Genomic DNA, 21,666 nt, shown 5'->3' on the forward strand with positions numbered 1-21,666 from the left:
ACACTGAAAACACATGGCTCCCCCCCCGCCTCCCCTCAATCCTGGGATTTGTAGTTTACCCCTCAAAGAGCTATTGCTATTATATTTATTTATATCCTACCTTTTCCTCAGAATGGGACTCAAGGCAGTTTGCACAAATTAAAACAACACAGGTAAAATACAAAAAGATAAACACATATAAAAGATATATAAGAAACACATATAGTAGTTTAAAGACCAATTAAACTCAAATAGAATCAAACCAACAGAAAACCAAATATATTAAAATACATGTAGCAAAAAAAGAAAAAGAAAAGAAAGCACAACACTCTTAAAAGCCCTTTCCTTTTTAAAAAGTCAGTTCCTAAAGGCCTGTTGGGGAAAAAACAAGCTTCACCTGCCAGCAGAAGGACAACAAGGAGGGAGCCAGTCTAGCTTCTCTAGGGAGGGAGTTCCAAAGTCTGGGAGCAGCCACTGAGAAGGCCCTCTCCTGCATCCCCACCAAACATGCCTGTGAGGCATGTGGGATTGACTGTGGGGCCTCTCTTGAAGATTTGAGAGCCCGGGCAAGTTCATATGGGAGAATACAGTCCTTCAGATAGCCTGGCCCTAAGCCATATAGGGCTTTATAAGTTATAGACAATGCTTTGACTTGTGCCAGGAAACAGACTGATAGCCAGGAGAGTTGTTGTAACAAGGGAGTCATATGCTCCCTATATAATCAGCACCAGCCAACAATTGGGCTGTACTTCTTTGGGCCATTTGAGGTTTCTGAGCACTTTTCAAAGGCACATAGAGCATGCTACAGAAATCCAAACAGGATGAAACTAAGTTGTGTGTCATTGTGTCCAAATCAGATGTCTAAAGGGATGGGTGCAGCTGGAACACTAGCTTTAGCTGTGCAAATGCACTCTAGCCCACCCCAGAGATGTGGGCATTCACGTTCAGGGATGAGGCCAGGAACATGCCCAAACTGCGAATCTGTATCATCTCCGGAAGTGTTACACTGATCCAGCACTGGCTGAATCTCTATTCCCTGTTCTGCTTTCTACTATTCTAGTGCATATGTACACACACTTTTATTTTCTTTTTTCTTTTTAAGAAAGACAGTCCCAGAGGAAAAATAGAGGCAGTGATTTACTAGGAAATAAAGACTGCTATAGCATTTTGATGTGGACCAACTACCGATGTGATCCTAGTGTGGCTTCTTGGCCTCTTTCCTCAGTCTCCTCAGTCAATGCAAATGCTTGATTTATTAATTCAGTCCTTAATGGATTACATCAAACAAAGTTATCTAAATGTTTTGGTCAAAGCCTCTCTCTTTCCAGATTCTGCTTTAACCTAGCTGATACTGAGCAACACACAACCTATAATTCTTGTTACTTCATTCTCTTGGGAGTTCTATGAACTTCTTATCCATCTTTCCTTCCTAAAGCAAATGTTAACATAGCACAATCTCCTATTAAAAAGCATTGGAGATGTAAATAAGAGGGTGTTAGCAGGTGTGGGCTTAAATATTTCATTATCCTGTTCAGCATGGGATTGTTCTTAAGAAGCTACGAAAAGCAAGGAATTGTGGAAGTGTATTCACAAGGGTGCCAACTTAAATAAAATAGGGGGGCAGGTAAGCATAATCAATCATGAGAGGGGGCACCCCCCATTTGAATGGCAATGCCCATCAGCTTTGGAGGGGCTTGGCCCCCTCAAATATTTTAGAGGGGCTGAGGGGACCGTTGAAAAGTCCTGCAAAGGGGCTGATAGTCTGAGCGATGACTTACCTCCAAATCATTTGCAGGACTGTCAGGTGAGGGAGGCACTTCTCATTAGGGATGCCCTTTCAGAATTTAGGGGGATAGGGCAGCAAAGTGGATTGCAGCTGGAGATAATACTGTATTGAGTGGCCCACTCTTAGCCTCTAGTCTATTCATAGTCAATACACAAAATAATGACCTAATGTTGCTGTAAATAGAGGCTGTTGGAGCAGGTGCATCAAAACAGAGAGATTTGCGTGCCTCAAATTAGTAAAGTGCTCAGAGATATAGGAGCTTAAGGATGGGAGAATCTCTCAATTTCAGTTTCAGTGTCTGGCTTTGCCGCTCTTCAGTTCTCCATGCTTTCACAACAGTTCATGTATTTTTTTCAAAAAAATAAAAAAAATGTCCTCACAAGAATGTACCAGTATATTACTGTGAATTTCTCCTAACAGGCACATTTTTGTATGTACTTTTGCCTAATATACACATTTTTGCAAAGCAAATTCTCTTAATATAATGCATTTTTATACGCTATTTTGCCTGATACAGTGGTACCTTGGTTTTTGAACGGCTTGGCTCCCGAGCACCGCAAACCAGGAAGTAAGTGTTCTGGTTTGCGAACGTTTTTTGGAAGCTGAACATCCAACGCGGCTTCTGCTTGAGTGCAGGAAGCTCCTGCAGCCAATTGGAAGCTGTGCCTTGGTTTTTCAACAGTTTCGGGAGTCAAACGGACCCCCGGAACGGATTAAGTTTGAGAACCAAGTTACTGCTGTATATGTATTTTGATGTGTGCTTTACTCTAGTATTTGCATTTTGTACACATTACTTGGCTGGAGAACTGCCCTGCACAATTTGGAGAAGTGCAAATTTTGAAGGATAGCTTTGTTTTTTCTTTGTGAATCATTTTGGAAAGTGTGGCTTAAGTAGTTTTTCCTTTAAATGCAAATTACACTGAATTCTGTTCCCATCCTTACTGCGGCTGAAGAATAGTCACACATGGGCCCGGACACATATGGGGAAGAAGGGTGATGGGCTTCCTTATCACTTCAAACTTTACAAAATTTCAATCCAGAATCCTACACAGTATAAATGTCTACCACATTGCCTCTTTCTCTCATTCTCCCTCCCCCAACTAAAAAGGTGTCAATGTTGTGACCTTTCCTCATGGGGGAGTTGCTCCGCCCCCTTGATCATTTCTGTGGCCCTTTTCTGAACCACTTCCAACTCTACAATATCCTTTTTGAAATGGGGCAACCAGAACTGTACACAGTATTCCAAATGTGGCTGCACCATAGATTTGTATTGACTATCAGACGAGGCTGCTGAATCAAGCCTGTTCTCAAGCCAGTCGCTGACCAGATGATGACAAGAAGGATCTGAGCAAATCACCACTTTCCCCACTTGTGATTCCCCTCAGCTTGTATTCAGAACATAGCCATTCAGGTGTAGCCATTGGTAGTCTTATCCTCCACTAGAAAGGCAAAGGTACGGACATAATGCTACACTGAAATCAGAAGTCAGTTTCAAATCTTATAATTATAATATAAAATTAAATTCCACCCATCTGACTGGGTTGCCCCAGTCAGTCGGAGCAGCTCCTAACAAAAAACAGTAAAAACACAATACAACGTCACACGCTAAAAACTTCCCCGAAGTCTTTTAAAAAATCACATAGCTGTTTATCTGTTTGACATGTGCTGGGAGGGTGTTCCACAGGGTGGGCATGAGTACCAGAAAAAGCCCTCTGCCTGGTTCCCTGTAACCTTATTTATCTGAATGAAGGAACCACCAGAAAGAAGGTTCTTGGAGCTGGATCTCAGTGTCCGGACTGAATGACCCTACCAGAGGGTGATGAAGGAGCATGCAAGCCAAAGGTTATAATGATGATAAACTGTAATGATACATCACAGTTTGTTGTGACATTCTAACACAGTCACCAGGATCACAGTTTGTTGTGACATTCTAACACAGTCACCAGGACAACTCACTTACAACATCGTCAATTTCTTTTAATAAATAACTAAATGGCTGAATGCATATCCCTCCAAAGCATCAGACTGCATACCTTTCAGACGACACTCAAGTCTGTGTCCTGGAGAATGCAGGGTGTTTAATAAAATTAACAATCTCTGCATTTTGGAAATGCAGGACATAATATTTGGTTGGTAGAATACATTGCCCTCTGCTCCTTTGCCAGCTTCTCTTACACACACTGCCGAAAATGCGTCCGCATACAAAAGAGAATCTAATTGACAGGTCCATGGAGGCCGGAGGTGTGATATAACCTGGAATGAGGGCTGTTCTCATAATGAGAGACAGCTGAAAGATTATGCATGTAACCTCTTATATAGACTCTCTGGCTCTTTTTCATAAACCAGCAGATGGTAGCAAAGTCTGTAGATCTCAGGACAGGCAAATGTGCATTAAATACTGTAACTGCCCTCATTCATTTGCCATTCATCTTCACTTGTCAGTCTCTTTATAAAGTGCCTTCTGTAGTGCTGACCCTGAAATTGCATCATTTAATCTGTAATCGCATATTGCCAACATTCTCTCCATTTTATCGCTTACCGACTGCATTAATTCCGCTGCACTATGGACCACCGATAGCTCTAGGCAACTCTCTGAGGAAAAGAGATATTCATAAAAATGTAGAGATGCAGAAAGGGAAGAGGCTGACATGCCTGAGATAAAGGAAGGAATCTTAAAGGAGGGGGGAGAGAGAGAAACTTAGAGGCATACAGGCCCCTGGTTTTCTTTTTTCCTTTCTCACCCTGACATGTTGTGCTTTGAATTCTAAATGGCTTATTAGGTTACTATTATTTATAAGAGCTGTCGGTGAGTGCTGCCTTGAAAAGATACAAGAAAGAGCCCCTCCACAGAGAAGCTTCCTATTGAAACACAAGTACCATACAAATGCATTTTACTATATCTTGGGGTGTGTGTGTGTGTGTGTGTGTGTGTGTGAGAGAGAGAGAGAGAGAGAGAGAGAGAGAGAGAGAGAATCTTTCCTGAGGATAGATTAGAGAGGAGAGTAAATAAATGAAGTGTTTGTCAAGCTAGATGCCATGACGGATCATGGGCCATTTGGCATATCACATTCATGAATCAGGCAGGGACCAGAGAAGAGTGTGGCTGGATGAGTGTGCTTATCAGCCTTAAAAGGGATACTGTAGCACTGGAAAAGTTCAGAAACCAGAGACCAAAATGATCAAGGGGCTGGAGCAGTTTCTGTATAAGGAAAGGTTACCACATTAGGGTCTTTTTAGTTGTTGTTGTTTTTAGAAAATGGTGAGGGAAGGGGGGACATAATAATGCATGGTGTAGAGCAGGCATAGGCAAACTCAGCCCTCCAGATGTTTTGGGACTACAACTCCCATCTTCCCTGGCCACTGGTCCTGTTAGCTAGGGATGATGGGAGTTGTAGTCCCAAAAACATCTGGAGGGCCGAGTTTGCCTATGCCTGGTGTAGAGACAGCAGAGAGATAGAGAGAGGGAGGGAGGGAGGGAGGGAGGGAGAGAGAGAGACAGAAGTGTAGGTGGGTTTCCATGAGGCAAGACACAGTGATAACAGTAGGAGCCTTTATTGAAGTAACAGAACTGGACAACAGGGGCAAAGCAACTGCTTATATACATTTCTGAAGGCCTGGGCCACTCCCATTTCCAACGTGATTGGCTGTCTAAACTTCCAAGCTGTGAATCATGACACAGAGTTTAAGGGCCAATGGCAGAGGCCCAAATCCTGGAATGCTCTGTGACTGGATATCATTCATCGGATCAGAACACAGGAGCTCAGAATCCTTAGTCCTGACACAAGCCCAGGCAAACACAGACCACTGAATAAATGACAGACAGACAGAAATAAAGAGAAATATGCTTTCCTCCCTAATACTAGAACCTGGGAGCATCTAATGAAGCTGAATGTTGAATGTTTTAAGACAGCCAAAAGGAAATGCTTCTTCACACAGTACACAAAGTATGGATTTTGCTCCGACAAGATGTAGCAATGTCTACCAACTTGAATGCCCTTAAAAAAGGATTAGGAAAAAAATCATGGAGGCTAAGGCTATCAGTGGCTACTAATTCTGTCTGGTGCTTTGCAGTCTTGGGCTTTTTCCCATTTCCTTCTCAATCTGCAAATCCCCGATAATGTGGCATAAAACCAGATGTGACATTGTACTGGTATAGCTGTTGGCAGGCTCTTCACTAAGCATTTTTGACCCCCCCCCCCCGCCAGCAGTTATAAAGCCTGACTGTAAGGCTTTGCTAGAGTTGCCAAAAGGAAAAAAAAAATAGCAAAGCATTTTCCTCCAAAACTCCTTGAGTGGCTGAAGGTGACGTGGAGCTCAAAATAAGCAGGGCCCTTCCATTTTCATAGGTTTCTGGAAATGAGATGTGTTATGTGCATCGCTGAAATAAAATGTGCTTATCTGATATGTGGCAAAATGTAAGAATTGGGCTCTGGAGTCTGAATCCTATTGGGAGTGTTAATGTTGAACAATTTACATTTAACGCCCTAAATTCAGCACCACCCATAACTGGGAATGTGCAGAGAATTAAAGTACTGATATTTTTTGAAGGCAAGCAAATTTGAATTTGCTTGAGAATTTCCTCCCGAATTTGTTTCAGAGCTAGCTGCTCATAGAGTCAGTTGAAGATACCTTGACGTGAAATGAATGGATAAGTCCAAGTTCATCCTGAGCTACTTTTTGACCCTGATGAAGACGCCAGAACCTTTGGCACAGGGTATGTGCATTTATGTTAGAGAGCTATAGAGAGATTCCTGTGGCCACTGAAATGATGTGGAAAATACTTCCCTTGTTTCCCTATATGTGGGAAACTATATTTTAAAATACTTAGTCTTGTGAAAGGGCTGTGAGTATATCCTTAGACTCTAGATGGTAGTATGCAACCACAGTGTATCCTTATAATGGCCAATGTCCCTTCAAATATACGTAATGGGTAATGCACAGCGGCAAAATGAAGTCAGCAAGAAATTTATTTTTTAAAACCGAAAACGAAAAGGGCTATAGATTTTTTTCAGATCCCATGTTTACATTATTTTATTTTATATTATGGGCTATGTGTACTAATAATATTTAATAGAATAGGATCACTCCAGGAGGATTTTTGTAGAATTACTCACAAAAATGAAACAACGGACTCCAGTGGCACTTTAAAGGCTAAATGTTTATGGTGGTATGAACAGTTGAATCAGGAAATAGACAGTGATGGTGCTGGAGCTATACAGAAAGAAACAAGAGGCTGAAAGAAAAGGGAGGTGAAATCTATTTTATAAGGGGGAAAGTAATACTGCAATCCCATGTATATCTTTCACAGGCACATGCGTATAGAATTTCAACCTATATACACTTTACCTGCGAGTAAGTCCCATTGAATTCAATTAGACTTTCGCATGCTTGGAGCCAACATGCTCTGTTTTAAGGCACCAGACTAAAACACTTCTTTCCACCCAGCTTTTGTAAGTTAATTTGGAGGGTAGTTAGATATGTTCCCCTGCCCTCAGTTTGTCATCTTGTAGCAGAATGGGTAAGTAGGATTTGTCCTTTTTATAAATATTGGTGGATGAGCATTTTAGGTACTTTGTTTCCCTGATTATGTTTGTGTGATTCCAATGCCTTATGTGTTTATTTGTATCTTACTAATTTGAAAGCCCCATTGGGACCCGTTTTGTGAGAAAAGTGATGAATAAATAAAACTAAATATCAGTAATACAATAATATTTCTGAGAAGACATGCCTAGGATTACATTGTCAATCTCATGTGAGTTCGAAGGAATTTGCCTTGGAGTGAAGATTCTTAAACGTGGTTCTCCGAGCTAGTCAGCAAGCTGTTACCTGGCCTTGAGAAGCTCAAATTAAAAGGGAGTGGGTGGGAGCAGAACTTCCTCAAAACAATCTTTGGTTTCAATTCTGTGTTGCACCACGTGGTTTTATAGATGTTGACTGCATTATGAATTCAGAGCCATTATTATTTTAAGAACACAAGAAGAAGCTGTTTGTCAACAGGTAGCGCCTTGACAGCAGCCTGAGTGGGCCCAAAGGTCACCTGATCACAGTCTTCCCCGTTATTGTGAGAAGTGTTGTATCTCTGTTTAATTATAGCAATTGGGAGAGAACCAGCTGTGACAGCCTGCATGCACAACAGGTATCCATTTGCAAACCAGACTTCCTGTTTCTTATCTCCACTCCTCCAGCACCCCACACACTTCCAAAATCTGCTCTGGAGAGTCCCCCAACCCCCCAGAGGTTGCCACTGGGGGAAGGAGAGTAAGACAAAACCCCTTTATGTGCTTGAACATCTGCTTGTGCTGTGTTGGATCTTATTTTTAAAATTCTACATACATATTGACGTAAAAGTTGTGCAAATATTTCCCTTCCTTGCCCTCGCATTTGGCAATGCACGCTAGTGGTAGATACGCCTTGTGTTGTCACTAATTTAGGTTTGCTATTTGCAAAGAAGAGGGACCCTCGCTCCATTGTCAAGCCCATGCTATGCATATCGAAGGTCCCAGATTCAAGCTCTGATGTCTCAGGCTATAGGATCTCATGTGACAGGTCTCAAAAAGTCCTGGATGGTTGTTTCTAGTTGATATATGTAATAGTGGGCTAGATGGTCCAATGAGCTGATTCAATAAAATAAGGTTGCTTCCTACTTCATGTGGGGAACAAATTACTTTTTGGACTCAATTAAATATCAGTTTCCACTTGAATATCACCATAGGATAATTTTAAAAACTCATCCCAACTAGGAAGAAGCGTACCTGTAAAAATCTCGCTTTAGATTGCAAAATCTTGATAAAATATAACCAACTGATAACAAAGCAGGACATTGTGTCTTATTTGTGCTCCCAGCCCCAAAAAACTGTGCAGTGTTGAATTTTTTAGGTGACTGTTTTTCAGCTTAACTGTAGTAGATGTGAAAGCTATGGATCAATACTACAAATGTGTGATTAGTGTTCAGTGGGTACCAAACATTAGAGTATGTATTCTATCTGAGTCAATGCTGCTGAAGGAAGGAAAACCAGAAAATAAATGGACTGAACTAATGAAAGTAGATAATTGTTGCAAAGCCCAACATAAATATTTCTAGCAACTCTTCTGAAACAATAAAGTAACTCTAGCAAGTCTTCTTCCTCTCATCTATCTCTGTAGATGTTTCCATATCAAATACATTGTGTGGGCTTAAGCCATCAGGCAGTGCTGATATAAAACCACAGTTCACTTTGATAGAGCTTACACATATCAATTCCTGTTTTGAAGGGGGGGGGGAGAACTTGCTGGATTTCAGGCGATTGTATTTTGTTATTTGATGAGTGTATATTATAGACCAGTGGTTCCCAATTAGCTAAGTACTGTGGACCCCCTATTTTTCAAAAGCCCAACCATGAACCCTCTACTTTTGCAAATTTTGATACTTCTGTGGTAGTTTTGGTTATGTGACTGGTGCCACAGATCCCCTGAGTGGGCTATGGACCATGGACCACCAATTGGGAACCACAGTTATAGACCATTATAGACAAACAGTGCTCAGAGCTTACATACAAAGTCCTTTTAATAATAATAATAATAATAATAATAATAATAATGACTTGGGATTGGGACATTGAGAAGTATTCAATGAACTTTTTGTGCTAGCACAAGGGAATTTCTCCCTCTCCTCCCTGGCATGCACCACCCACAAATCTGCTCCAGAGGGTTGAGGGGTTACATAGAATAGATGCACAGAGGGGGGAGAAGGACATCCTGCCATGGAAGGAAAAATCATTGTTCACTTTAGAACTACACTGAATGTTCATTTTAGAACTACACTGAATATGATCCATTGTGTTTTGTTATTTGATAGGTCTATAATGAAGGACAAAGAGCTATCAAAAGTCTACACTGCCATCTGAAAATTCATGGAAGCAACTTTTACCACAGAAGGAAGTCAGTATGGGATTAAAGATACAGAGTCATAAAGAAGCTTTCCTTCTCATCACACTTCTACTGTGCCTTCTCTAAGGTGCTTTGATGTGGCTGTCATCCATCCATTTTTACATGGTACGTAGGATAGATCAGTGCTTTAAATGAACAAGCAATCACAAAAGTTGTGTTCCTCCTGCACATAGCACAACAAAATGGATCACAGGTACATCCTTTAACAGAAACTCAGCAGAATGTTGTTTGCCCTTTGAAAGAGAAATTGCTTCATGTCACTTTCATCAAAACCAAAGCTATGGAGATCATTACGGTACATCTTTCTCTTCCTGGTTCTGAAGATCTTTTAGATGGATTGCAGGAGAACGAGTCTGTGAATAGCAAAGTTCATCCAGTTGTATTTTGCAACATATGAGAAGCACAGTGGAAGGCTTGGAAATACGAAAAAGGAAGTATAATTGCATCCTCACTACCATGTGTTGTTGCTCTACAGCCATAATAATAATAATAATAATAATAATAATAATAATAATAATTAATAATGACATCTATGTACACAACACTTTACAAAGAACAGGACTGCCAATTTCAAACTCAATGTCATTCCTATGTTTCCTTGTTTTCCTTCTCCTGCTGCCTCTGGAATTGCTGCTTTCTCATTACCTTTGTCCAATATTCACCAATCTCTCCTGGCAAGGGGTTTACAGTCTGAAATAAATATCGAGAAACAATAAGGTAGAAATAAGGTAATACAGACTAGACAGACAATAAGGCAGGCATCCCCAAACTTGGCCCTCCAGATGCTTTGGGACTACAACTCCCATCATCCCTGACCACTGGTCCTGTTAACTAGGGATAATGGGAGTTGTAGTCCCAAAATATCTAGAGGGCCGAGTTTGGGGATGCCTGCAATAAGGTATACAGACTAGGACTTTGCCAACCTGGTGCCCTCCAGATGTTTTAGACGATAACTCCCAGCAGTCCTAACCAGTGCTTTGTGTGGATGATAGGAATTGTAGTCCAAAACATCAGGAGGGCAGCTGGTTGTCCAGTGCTAGTATAGGGAGATGGGGGAGCAATAATTCCAGAAGCCAGAGGAAGCAGGGAGGCAATAAATAGGGATGAGATTCTGTTTGAAATTTGGAAGCACAAGGCTTTATGTGAGTTTATAAGGAGGATTTCTTTTTAGAAAGGCGTATATTATAACTATCAATTGTCTTGGCAACTACACAGTTATTGAAATAACCAAATCCTTTCCCCTAGTGTCATCCCTATTTTGAGCACTCGCTTTGGTTAGAATATCCTTTCAAACTCTGAATCATAGTGCTGTGTTTGCTGAATATCACATTGTAAATATCACGAAAACAGTGTGGCAAGGGCTCCACGCTGCTATTATTATCTTGGCAGTCCTGCGAGGAGCTAAGCATACTTTGCTGCATTTCTTCTTTGAGCCCCGGGGGTGGGGGGGGGAGGAACACAAAGTGTTCTGTATGTTTTTCAGCTCTTGCAGAAGAGTTGCTGCAGATGTGAGCAGGGCAAAACTTCCTGTTGTGGTTATCAGGTATCAGAAAATCCCTCATTATCCCCGCTTGGCATTTGCTCTGTTCTAAAAACTAGCCCACAAGTTGAAAACTTGCTGCCTAAGCAATTAAAGGCAAATGTAATGGGGGCAATGCCTGAGCTCAGTCCGAGCCTTTCATCACCTAATAGCTTCCGCAGGGTGCTTAATTAGTTTCTGAGCATTAGACCAGCAGCAATCCTTAACTTCTGCCCTTCCGAATCACAACTTAACTCTCCCACCCAACACACACAGAGAACCATCCTCAGACTACTTATTTGACTACTTATCTGTCATTTTGGGTGCAGGAATTACCGTATAGTGCTCATGTATACAACGCATAATACTTTAATACTCCTATGAAGAAGCACTTTCTTTTCTCTGTCTCAAACCTTCCGCCTCATTGGATGTCCATGAGTTCTAGAATTATGAGAGAGGCAGGAAAAAACCTTTTCTCTATCCACTTTCTCTATGCCTTGTATAATTTTATAAACTTCTGTCATGTCACTTTTTATGTGCCTTTTCTCTAGATTAAAAAGTCATGAACGTTGCAACTGTTCTTCCTAGAGGAGCGGCTTTATCCCCTTAGTCATTTTAATCGCCCTTTTCTGAATAGGTACTGCCATGTTTAGCAGTACACACTTCTTTCAGCGTCCTGATAGCAAGCATTTTTTTTTTTGGCAAACCTTTAAGAAAGTACATCATAAAAGATTGACTTCAGTGGGTAATGAATCTTCATTGCCCCTGGTTCCCTAAAGTCCAAGTCCAATCTGCCAAGTTAGTGGGGAAATCCTCATTGTCGTCATGTCCTCAATGCAAAATCCTTAGGTTCTTTAGAGCCAAGCATATGGCAGATTATAGGGATATTGCTACTGGTGTTATTCTTCTCTGGGAAATTAACAGCACTAATATAAAGTGCTACTTTCTTAGCTTACATTAAAAGTAACGGGGGGGGGGGAGGGTGAGGTGGAAGAGGCAGATGCAAAAGTGATGACTGAGGATTTGTAGAAAACAAAACAAAACTCAGCAGCCCAATAAACTGTGTGTTTTATTATTTGGTATTCATCACATAAAAACAACACAAATGAAAAGGCCTGACCTTTTCACTGGCGGCAGCAAAGCTCTGACAATAGTCAATAGTTACAGCTAATAGTGGTGCAATTTAAGGACTGCTATGTAATGATGAGGACTGCAGCACAAAATCTAGAGTCTCCTGCAAGAGACTTTTGGGGGCCCATCATGCCAACTGAGCAATTCTTTTTACTGTCCTTTTTATTTATTAAACTGTACGTTTTATGCAGCAACGGAATTTATATATTTGTGTAAATCCATGTTTGTGTTGCATGGCATAGCCTCTCCATGGCTGTTGCTGCTGGTCTCCTACCTTGGACAGCTCATAGTGGCTGCTGGAGAGCAGAGCGCAACAATTCTTGTAGGTTTTCTTGTTTGTTTGTTTTTTAAAAATGCATTGTGTGTCTGCATCTAATCTTGCTCCCTTCTAAAATTTATTTATTGGTGTGTGTTTTTCTTTTTGTAAATCTACCAGAGAATAAAATAAAACAAAATCAGGATTAAGAGGAGGGCATGCGTGCTGTGTCCCTTTGGCATAGTGGTAGTGGCACTCATCCTTCTTCTGACAGGAAATGCTCTGCGGTAGGGGAACAAAAATGGGGGGCTGAGGAGGATCAGTTGGGAGAGAATGAGAAATGTCCCTATTTTCATCTGAGGAACATTGGAGGGTATGAAGTAGGTCTGGGTCTGGTCACCGCATGCATGAGTTCCATGATGGAAGAAAGCTGGGATATAAATGTAAGGAAACAGGTTAAATAAATTAACTAGTCTTACATTCTCAAACATTTTTTCTACCAAACTCATGAAGTTCCGCATCCTGGAAATGTTGCTTTCTATTGAAGAAATTTGTTAAGCCAAATATTCTTGGAACACTGTAGATCTGAAATGTATTTATTAAGCTTTGTGAAAAATTGGGAAGGGCCATAGCTTAGTAATAAAGCACGCAGAAAGCCCAAGGTTCCATCCTTAACATCTCTGGGGTAAAGCTGGGAGAGACGTCTGCCTGAAAACCTGGAGAGTCGCTGTAGACAATACTAAGCCGGATGGGCAGACTCAGTATAAGGCAGCTTCCACTGAAACTTCTTTCGATATGTACCACAGAGACAGGATGTTTGAGAACTCCTTGTGGATGAATACAGGTGTTTGGGACTGCTGCAAACAAACAGTTCTGTGAAAATGAATTCAAGACTACCAATTGAATTATATGGAAATATACTTGGAAGTAAGGCCCATTTTTGCTTGGGGAGGGTTACTAACTATTGCAGATATTAATATTGCGCAGTTTGGAGTGACTGGATGCACAAAAACTTACTCCTTTTGGAATGAAACGTTGGCCAGACCCATTAGATTGTTCAAAACTTTACTTGCAGAACTTTCTTCAAAACAGAACAAAAACATCAAAGATACATCCAAATAATTCCCTAGAATATCTTGTGCTGTCCAGTGCAGGTTCAGCATCTTAGAAATAAAATATACTTCCAAACAGACCTAGAAGCAGAAGTCTCTCTTTCTACAGCCTCCATTTTGCCCTGAGCTGTATCCACTCCCTTCAGGAGAGTCATTTACACATCCTCGCTGTCACAGAGTACAAAGACTCAGCCGCCACCCTTCCAAGATGGCAAATTTGCAATTCAATAGCTCTCATGTGATCTCATGTGACACTCGTGTGTTAGCTACTTAAGAACAACAACAGTTAATTATCGAACCATTAGAGAGCTCAGATAGCCCTTTTCGTTTTTCTTTAGCTTCAGTGGAATCTTCCAGTTAAACCCTTTCAGCAACACACATAGGCATTCTCCATTTCAGTGTCAAATAATTATACTTAACAGTAACATGCATAACATTAGGCTGCATATCTGTAAGTATACATTTGTAAACATTTGACTCCCCACTCCATCTCTCTCTCTCATAGCTGCTGGAGCCTAGGGGAGAACTGCTGCAAGAACTGTACCTCTTTTCTGTTGATATTTTGTCCCAGTACTGGGATTGTCTAAACCTGCTCTTCAGAGAATCAGATTAATTTAGGAAACCAGAGCAAGAGAGGCAAATGAAGCTGAGGAGGCTGCTTTGCTTTAGCTGATGGCATGAACACCCTGCTAAATCACCTGTGCCCTGCACTTCACCTGCTTAAATGCTCCAGGGTTGCAAAAACACACTGATAACCTTTTGGAGGATATTGTGGCATTAAGGAGACTTTAAAAAAAGTTAGGGGAAGAAATGTCAAATGTAACATGATGTGCTGATGTTACCAGGCCTCTAATGCCATCCAGCTGCAACTCTCAAGCCTGGGGAAATGCAAAAACACATTTCATAACACTTTGGGGGGGGGGGTCTCGCTAGACCCTCTTTCTTTTATAATGAACACATATACACCATACAACTAGAGGCTTCTTCCTTATCCTTGCTTTTCAACCCCACACTTCAAATGCCCATCATTTTCCCTGTGGGTAGAAGTTGATAGTAGCTATTTCAGGACCTGCACATCTGGTGCCTCATAAAGGGATGCACCAGAACCATCAGAAATGTTTAAAACAGTGTTTAGACCAAATACCCACAATTAATTCAGGTGCTGAGAGAGAGAGACCAATTAAAATTAACGGTGGGGCCAAACCAGCAGATGTTCCATTGCCTCTGCTGACTATATGGAGGCAATCAGAGGGCATGTATCTGGTTTAAGAAACATGCAAGCTTCCAGAAAGATTTTCTAAAGAATACACTCTGATGAAGCTTCATAGCTCCTTGCTTGACATTGACTTTTCCATTTTGAAAGGCCCAGATAGGATGCTTATATGTGCATGAAATCTTATTCTAGCACCGGGGTGGGTGGGTCCCAAACTGTGATCTGTGGACCACCTGTGGCAGACTAGCTTCATTTAGGTGATCCACAACATGTCTGCGGATTTGTGGTTAAATACGGGACACAGAATTAAGTATGCATATTGATTTTTAATTCTCTTTTAATGCTTCAATTATTTCTTCTACTGTATTTTATTGTATTGCACTTCTAATTCTATGGAATTCAAATTGTAATACAATAAAATATAATATATAAGAAATAAAAGCAGCAATAAAAAATCATACAGCATCTGGCACAGCACATTACAACTGCTGAAACAGGCAGAAAAATAATTAAGGGATCTCCAGCAATTTTCAAGTTGTTTGTGGGAAAACAAAAAGTTTGGGAGCTACTGTTTTCGATTTAAGGGGGGGAAAGCTTCTTATTGCCACAGTTAAGGCACTCCACAAAAAGCACACACATTGATTTTGAAAGTTAAGATGCTTGCCTTAACACCCACACCATGCAAGCAGTATAGTCTACAATTTCACATAATGTGTTCCTTGAGAAGGAACCCACCGTTTTCCTTGGACTTTCAGCCCCAAATAAATAACCTGGAGTTATTCATAATTTTATAATGAACAAAATACTTACTTACTGATTGCATTCATATCTACCCTTTTCTCCCAGGGATTCAAAATGGTCACATAGTTCTCTTCCACGTCCATTAATTCCCAAAACAACCATGGAGGCTGAGAGGCAGTGACTAAGCTCAAGGTCACCCTAGTAAGCTTCATGGCTGAGTGGCAATTTGTACCCTGGTCTCCCAAGCCATAGTGTGACACTCTAACCCCCACCCTACACCTACTTAGTCTCAGTTTGTATAATGGAACCATGCTGGAAAAGGTACACACATTAACTAATTCTTGCACTGTGCAAAAGCACACGCACATTGTGGAGTTTTGCAGTAGGTGTTGTAGATTGTGGTGTGAGATGGTGGGATGGAAACATAAAGCTTTTCTCCTTTTATATGAAGTCTGTAGTTACCTTGAGTGTTAAAGCATCCAACTTGGCTGGCCCAACTTGCATGAGATCTAAAGATTAGGATTCCTAGATCAGTCTACCCTTTGTATATTGAAAGATCTCTTCCTTGCGTTTCTTCTGTATGTTAAGTAGTCATTGTTCTATGGAAGACTTCAAACAAATATGGCGGTGGCTTGTTGGCAGGTTGGGGAAGCAATGGTATCCTCATGGTGGCAGCGTTGTGTTTGTCAGGATGGTGATGGTTGGGATGAAGCAGCCACAGCAAGAGTAATGAAGTGTTGGGATGAGAGCCATGTAAGTGTTTTTGCTCAGTGGGCTTACATTTCAGCTTTGTAAGTCCAAGGTTTTTACACACACCTCCATCCAAGCAAGCAAGAGGCATTTTGACAGGTCAAGCACCCATTCCAGCCAGACAAAAGCACTTGAAGAAGAGGTGGCACAGGTTCAGGAAGAGGTGGGGTCTGGGAAGAATCCTAAGGGTCAAAGAGAAAGGCCCAGAGAGTCACATTTCATCCCTGTGCCTGAGGATGCCTGCCCCCGCCAAGGTGATCAAAAGCTCTCATCTAACTCCATAAAAATACCAGCTGCAGAAAACATGGTAGTTTTGATATGGAAGGAGGCAAACAAAATAGGTAAAGAGTCACCTCTGTTAAATTATTACTGACTTCTGATTGTTGCTGAATCCAAAGGTGTCTCTGCTTACCTAGATAAAGATATGGGGGTTCATTGGTGGCAGTGTAAAATATGGATAGTCTGCTCTTGTTCCTGAGTGCTAAAAGTCTCCCCTGAAGGTGACAAGCATGGAATTGGAATTTGTGGAATGCCAAACATTCCAGTTAGTCTCTAGAACTGACTGCTGAGGCCAGTGTTGTTTCGGCTGCTTCCTCCAACAAAGTGGAACTTGAATACAGTGGTACCTCAGGTTACAAACACTTTGGGTTACAAACACTTTGGGTTACAGACTCCGCTAACTCAGAAGTAGTACCTTGGGTTAAGAACTTTACCTCAGGATGAGAACAGAAATCATGCAGCAGCAGCACAGTGGCAGTGGGAGTACCCATTAGCTAAAGTGGTACCTCAGGTTAAGAACAGTTTCAGGTTAAGAACGGACCTCTGGAACGAATTAAGTACTTAACCAGAGGTACCACTGTATATGCCTCTTGGTGTAGATTGGCTTATGCACCCCAGTGGAAAAACAATGGCTGATTTGTTTACTCCTGTACTACAAAGTGCTGAATAAGTTCTCTCTAAATCAGTTGCTATAATGTGTACCTATTGCCATAGTCAAAGCACAGAGTGAGTGGGGGGACCAGATGCAAGAAAACGATGTCGCTGATCTCCAACTGTCTCGAGGTCATTCCAAGGAAGTTTTGCAGCAGTTGATCATTAACTTAATTCAGTGATAAATTAGAATGTGTGTTCTATCCTGCTAAGATGGTAAAAAATGACTTCTCCCCCCTTTGTTCACAGCTGCAACTGATAGAAAGAGAAATTAATATTGCTACAAAAAAAGTGGAGCTGGATAGAAGCCAAAAACACTAGGTAAGAGCAATATCTCCTTTATCTGTGACTGTGATAGAACAAGAGATTTGTAGAATTGGCTTAGCGCAGTCGATTCACACACACACACACACACACACACACACACACACACACACTTTCTTTTCCTGCAGCTATTATATGAGAATCTGATCATCTGAAACTTCAGTTATGCATTGACTGTCATGAATAGAACAAATAAAGCACCTTATTTGATTCCTTCAGTCACTGTAAGATGCTGAAGTGTCAAGGCCTGTCAGAGTGAGCTGATTTTTGAGAATTTGAAATGCCATTCCTCAAAACCATGCTTATTTACTAGGGAGTAAGTTCCAATGAACTCACTGGGATATGCTTCTGAGCCCTCGACAATCTCTAATCCTTTCTGCAACAATGACATGTTCCTCAGGGTGGTTTGCAGTGAAATGCTAAGGTGCAAGCGCCTACTCACATGATGCACTTGCACAACCAGGTGTCCCAATCACGTGGTGCGCTCTGAAATTTCACTGCAGACCATCACACACAACACACAGTCATTGCAGAAAGCATTAGAGATGTTGGGGGCAAGGCTAAAAGTGTCCCACCACTCCTGTCAACAAAGCAAAACCCTGCACATGTATGAACAGCATTCATAGGGTGTTCCACTTGTGTTCAAGAGATGCGAATTAAAGCCCATTGCAGACCTGACCCCCTTATCAACACAGGGAAGGTTGGAGACTAAGTGGCTGGAGATGGTTTTTAGTTTGGAATGGTTGTCTACTTTTGCGACTAGCATAAAACAAAACAAAAACACCATTACAATGTTTACCTCTATACCACGCTGCTCCTCTTGTGGATTTTCTTGCACGTTCACTGGTTTTTCTGCATTGTGAACATGGTTCTGCAGAATTCCTTAATGGGGGAAGTTTGTTTGTGTTAGTCAAAGTGTGCACAGGGAGTGCATACCAGCCCCCAGAGAGTCATGCGAATCAGTTTGGTTTCTGTATTCCAACCCCCGAACACGGAGAGAGGTTTGGATGTAAAGGTCAAAGTTATGCTGTCCAGTTGGAGATCTAGATTTTTGTTTGTTTGTTTCTTGCTGTTGATGAGTCAGTGAAGTTAATTAGTGCATTGATGCAAGCTGCTGTAATTTCCTGATACGGAGTAATCTAAAGCCTTTGCTATCCTTGAGGGGCTAATAAGGGGTTATTGAGTCTACTAAACAACTTAAGCTTTTAGAATAAAGTAGACAATCAGTAATTCAACAACAAGACTTAATTTGAACAGGACTCAGAACTGACCTGGTTTTCAGTGCCAGAACAACCTGGGCATGAGAAGCAACAATAAAGAAAATAGCATATTTGAGCATGTAAATAGTACATTTATTTTGTTCAATAGGAATCTGTATAAGTCTTGACAAAGCCCACCCTGACATTTCTGAAATTTTGAGCTCAGAAATATTTTTTTGTTAAAAAAAGAAATTGAGGTTTTTTTACAACTCTTTTTTTATTATAAAAAACACACCAGGAGAACAGCACCTTGAGGTTATTATTATTCTTGCTATGTTTGTATTCCGATTGGTAAGCATCCCAAATTCTTTGTCCTATAAAGCGACTGGCCAGCTTACTGGGAGTGAACTCGGTGGGACTTATGTTTGAGTAACCATGTATAGGACTGCACTGTAATATTAAGAGGCCATCTAATGAAACAGACTGGTGTTAGCTGAAGAGTTGCTCTCCTTCTTTGCTTGGTCTTGTTTATATTATGAACTCTCTCCCCGTTATACTAGTTTTAGGATTACAACCTGTAGTCGTCAGAATGGGGCATGCATGCTTGAACTACTGCAACACACTCTATGTGGGGCTACCTTTGAAAGTGACTCAGAAACTACAACGAATCCAGAATGCGGCAGCTAGACCGGGAGCGGCCACTGAAACTATATAACACTGATCCTAAAGGATCTTTGTATGTTTCTGGGCACAATTCACAGTTAATGCTCACCTTTAAAGCCCTTTAAAGCACAGGAGAAAAAGTATTCCTTGCACAAAGCTGGGAATGGAATCTCCAGTAATAGGTACTTCCTACAAGGTAGTTCAGTGGGACGCGGGTGGTGCTGTGGGTTAAACCACAGAGCCTAGGACTTGCCGATCAGGAAGTCGGCTGTTTGAATCCCCATGATGGGGTGAGCTCCCACTGCTTGATCCCTGCTCCTGCCAACCTAGCAGTTCGAAAGCCCCTCAAAGTGCAAGTAGATAAATAGGTACCGCTCCGGCGGGAAGGTAAATGGCATTTCCGTGCACTGCTCTGGTTTGCCAGAAGCGGCTTAGTCATGCTGGCCACATGACCCAGAAGCTGTATGCCGGCTCCCTCGGCCAATAAAGGGAGATGAGCACCGCACCCCCCGAGTCGTCCGCGGCTGGACCTAATGGTCAGGGGTCCCTTTACCTTTACTTACAAGGTAGTTCATCTTTCACATCTACTAACATTGTGCCACTTATGCTGTGAACCCAGAGTCTTTCCTTTAGCAATCCTGATGGGCTCACATCTGATACATCTGAAAACTGCAAGCCTTACAACACAATCTTACACATGCCTACTTAGAAATAAGCCCCATCGAATTCAGTGAGATTTTCTTCCAGGGAAGTGTGCATAGGACCTCAGCCTTTTGGTTAACAATGGCATGCAAAAATCTTTGAATGGCCTTGCTTATACACCACCAAAGGCGACTATGGGGTGCGGCGCTCATCTTGTTTCAGGCCGAGGGAGCCGGTGTTTGTCCACAGAGAGCTTTCTGGATCATGTGACTAGCATGACTAAACCAATTCTGGCACAATGGAACACCATGATGGAAGCCAGAGCGCACGGAAACGCCATTTACGTTCCCGCTGCAGCGGTACCTATTTATCTACTTGCACTGGTGTGCTTTTGAACTGCTAGGTTGGCAGAAGCTGGGACAGAGCAATGGGAGCTCACTCTGTTGTGGGGATTTGAACCGCTGACCTTCCAATCAGCAAGCCCCAGAGGCTCAGTGGTTTCGACCACAGCGCCACTCGCATCCTAGGTAGCCCTAGGCCAAGAAATGCTGGTTTAGATTAAAAATCTAGCCTCTTTTAACTTGAAGGATATTCATCCGGGGGTACAATTGAAGGCTTTAAGATATTTGACTGCAATTGATTCCTAACATGTTTCTCAGTTTGTAAACCCGTGGGCCCAGGACACAAGGTGTTCTCAAATACCTACGAAACATGCATCTGTTCAAAAAATTGAATGTAGCATGACACATATAGAGCAGTAGAAGTTCCAGTACTGCTACTGTACTTTACGTTTCTGAATCACAGCCTGCACAAAAGAAAATATTGAAACGCCACTGTTTTATGTCAGAAAAAATGAGAGTTCTTCCAAAGCACTCTATGGAGTAACCTGCTCTGAAGCAACCTGCTTGGCAGGGTTATTATTTCTGTCTTTTATGATCTGTAGATGGTTTTCACTGCACATAAAGCATACTGATCTTAGAGTATCAGATCAGAGAATACCTTTAGGTCTCCAACAGCTACAACAGTGTTAATAATTTGGAAGTACACACTTAAGCAAAGTATAACTGCTATGATGATCTAGGCTGTCTTCCTTTTCTTTTCTTTTTTAGGTCAGATAACTGAAGTCACTCTTGCTATAATGTTGAACATGAAATATATTTAGGTTCTATGCACATACATATGTCATATACTAGTATGTCAAAGCATCATAGGTTCTTCTGTACTGAAGAGCACACAAACAACCAAGATTATAGCAGGTGGCTAGGCAGCTTGGCCAGAACAGAGCAGCTATCCCTTGCTGGCTTGAAGGGCACACTGAGGACTGTCCACCCCTCTGAGTGCATGCACACAGCCATTCTCATGTGCACACCTCCACATACAGCAGATACACACATGCAGTGGTGGGAGGCAGAAAACAAACTCAGCAGACACTTAGCAGCACACACACACACACACACACACATACATAGCAGCAGCAAGATATTGCTGGTTTACC

The 21,666-nt window shown here is 41.6% G+C and overlaps 1 long non-coding RNA gene across 3 annotated transcripts in view; it reads left to right on the forward strand.

Annotated features, from left to right (window-relative positions):
• LOC309367560 overlaps positions 1–21,666 on the forward strand; it is a 58,929-nt gene that overhangs the window by 22,003 nt on the left and 15,260 nt on the right. For all 3 annotated transcript variants that reach the window (XR_014167213.1, XR_014167214.1, XR_014167215.1), the window contains 2 exons: positions 9,600–9,796; positions 17,593–17,664. This is a non-coding gene — a long non-coding RNA (uncharacterized lncRNA). The remainder of the gene's footprint in view (positions 1–9,599; positions 9,797–17,592; positions 17,665–21,666) is intronic.

This window comes from Podarcis melisellensis (assembly GCF_964234715.1).
Source record: "Podarcis melisellensis genome assembly, chromosome: 3".
Taxonomy (NCBI): domain Eukaryota; kingdom Metazoa; phylum Chordata; class Lepidosauria; order Squamata; family Lacertidae; genus Podarcis; species Podarcis melisellensis.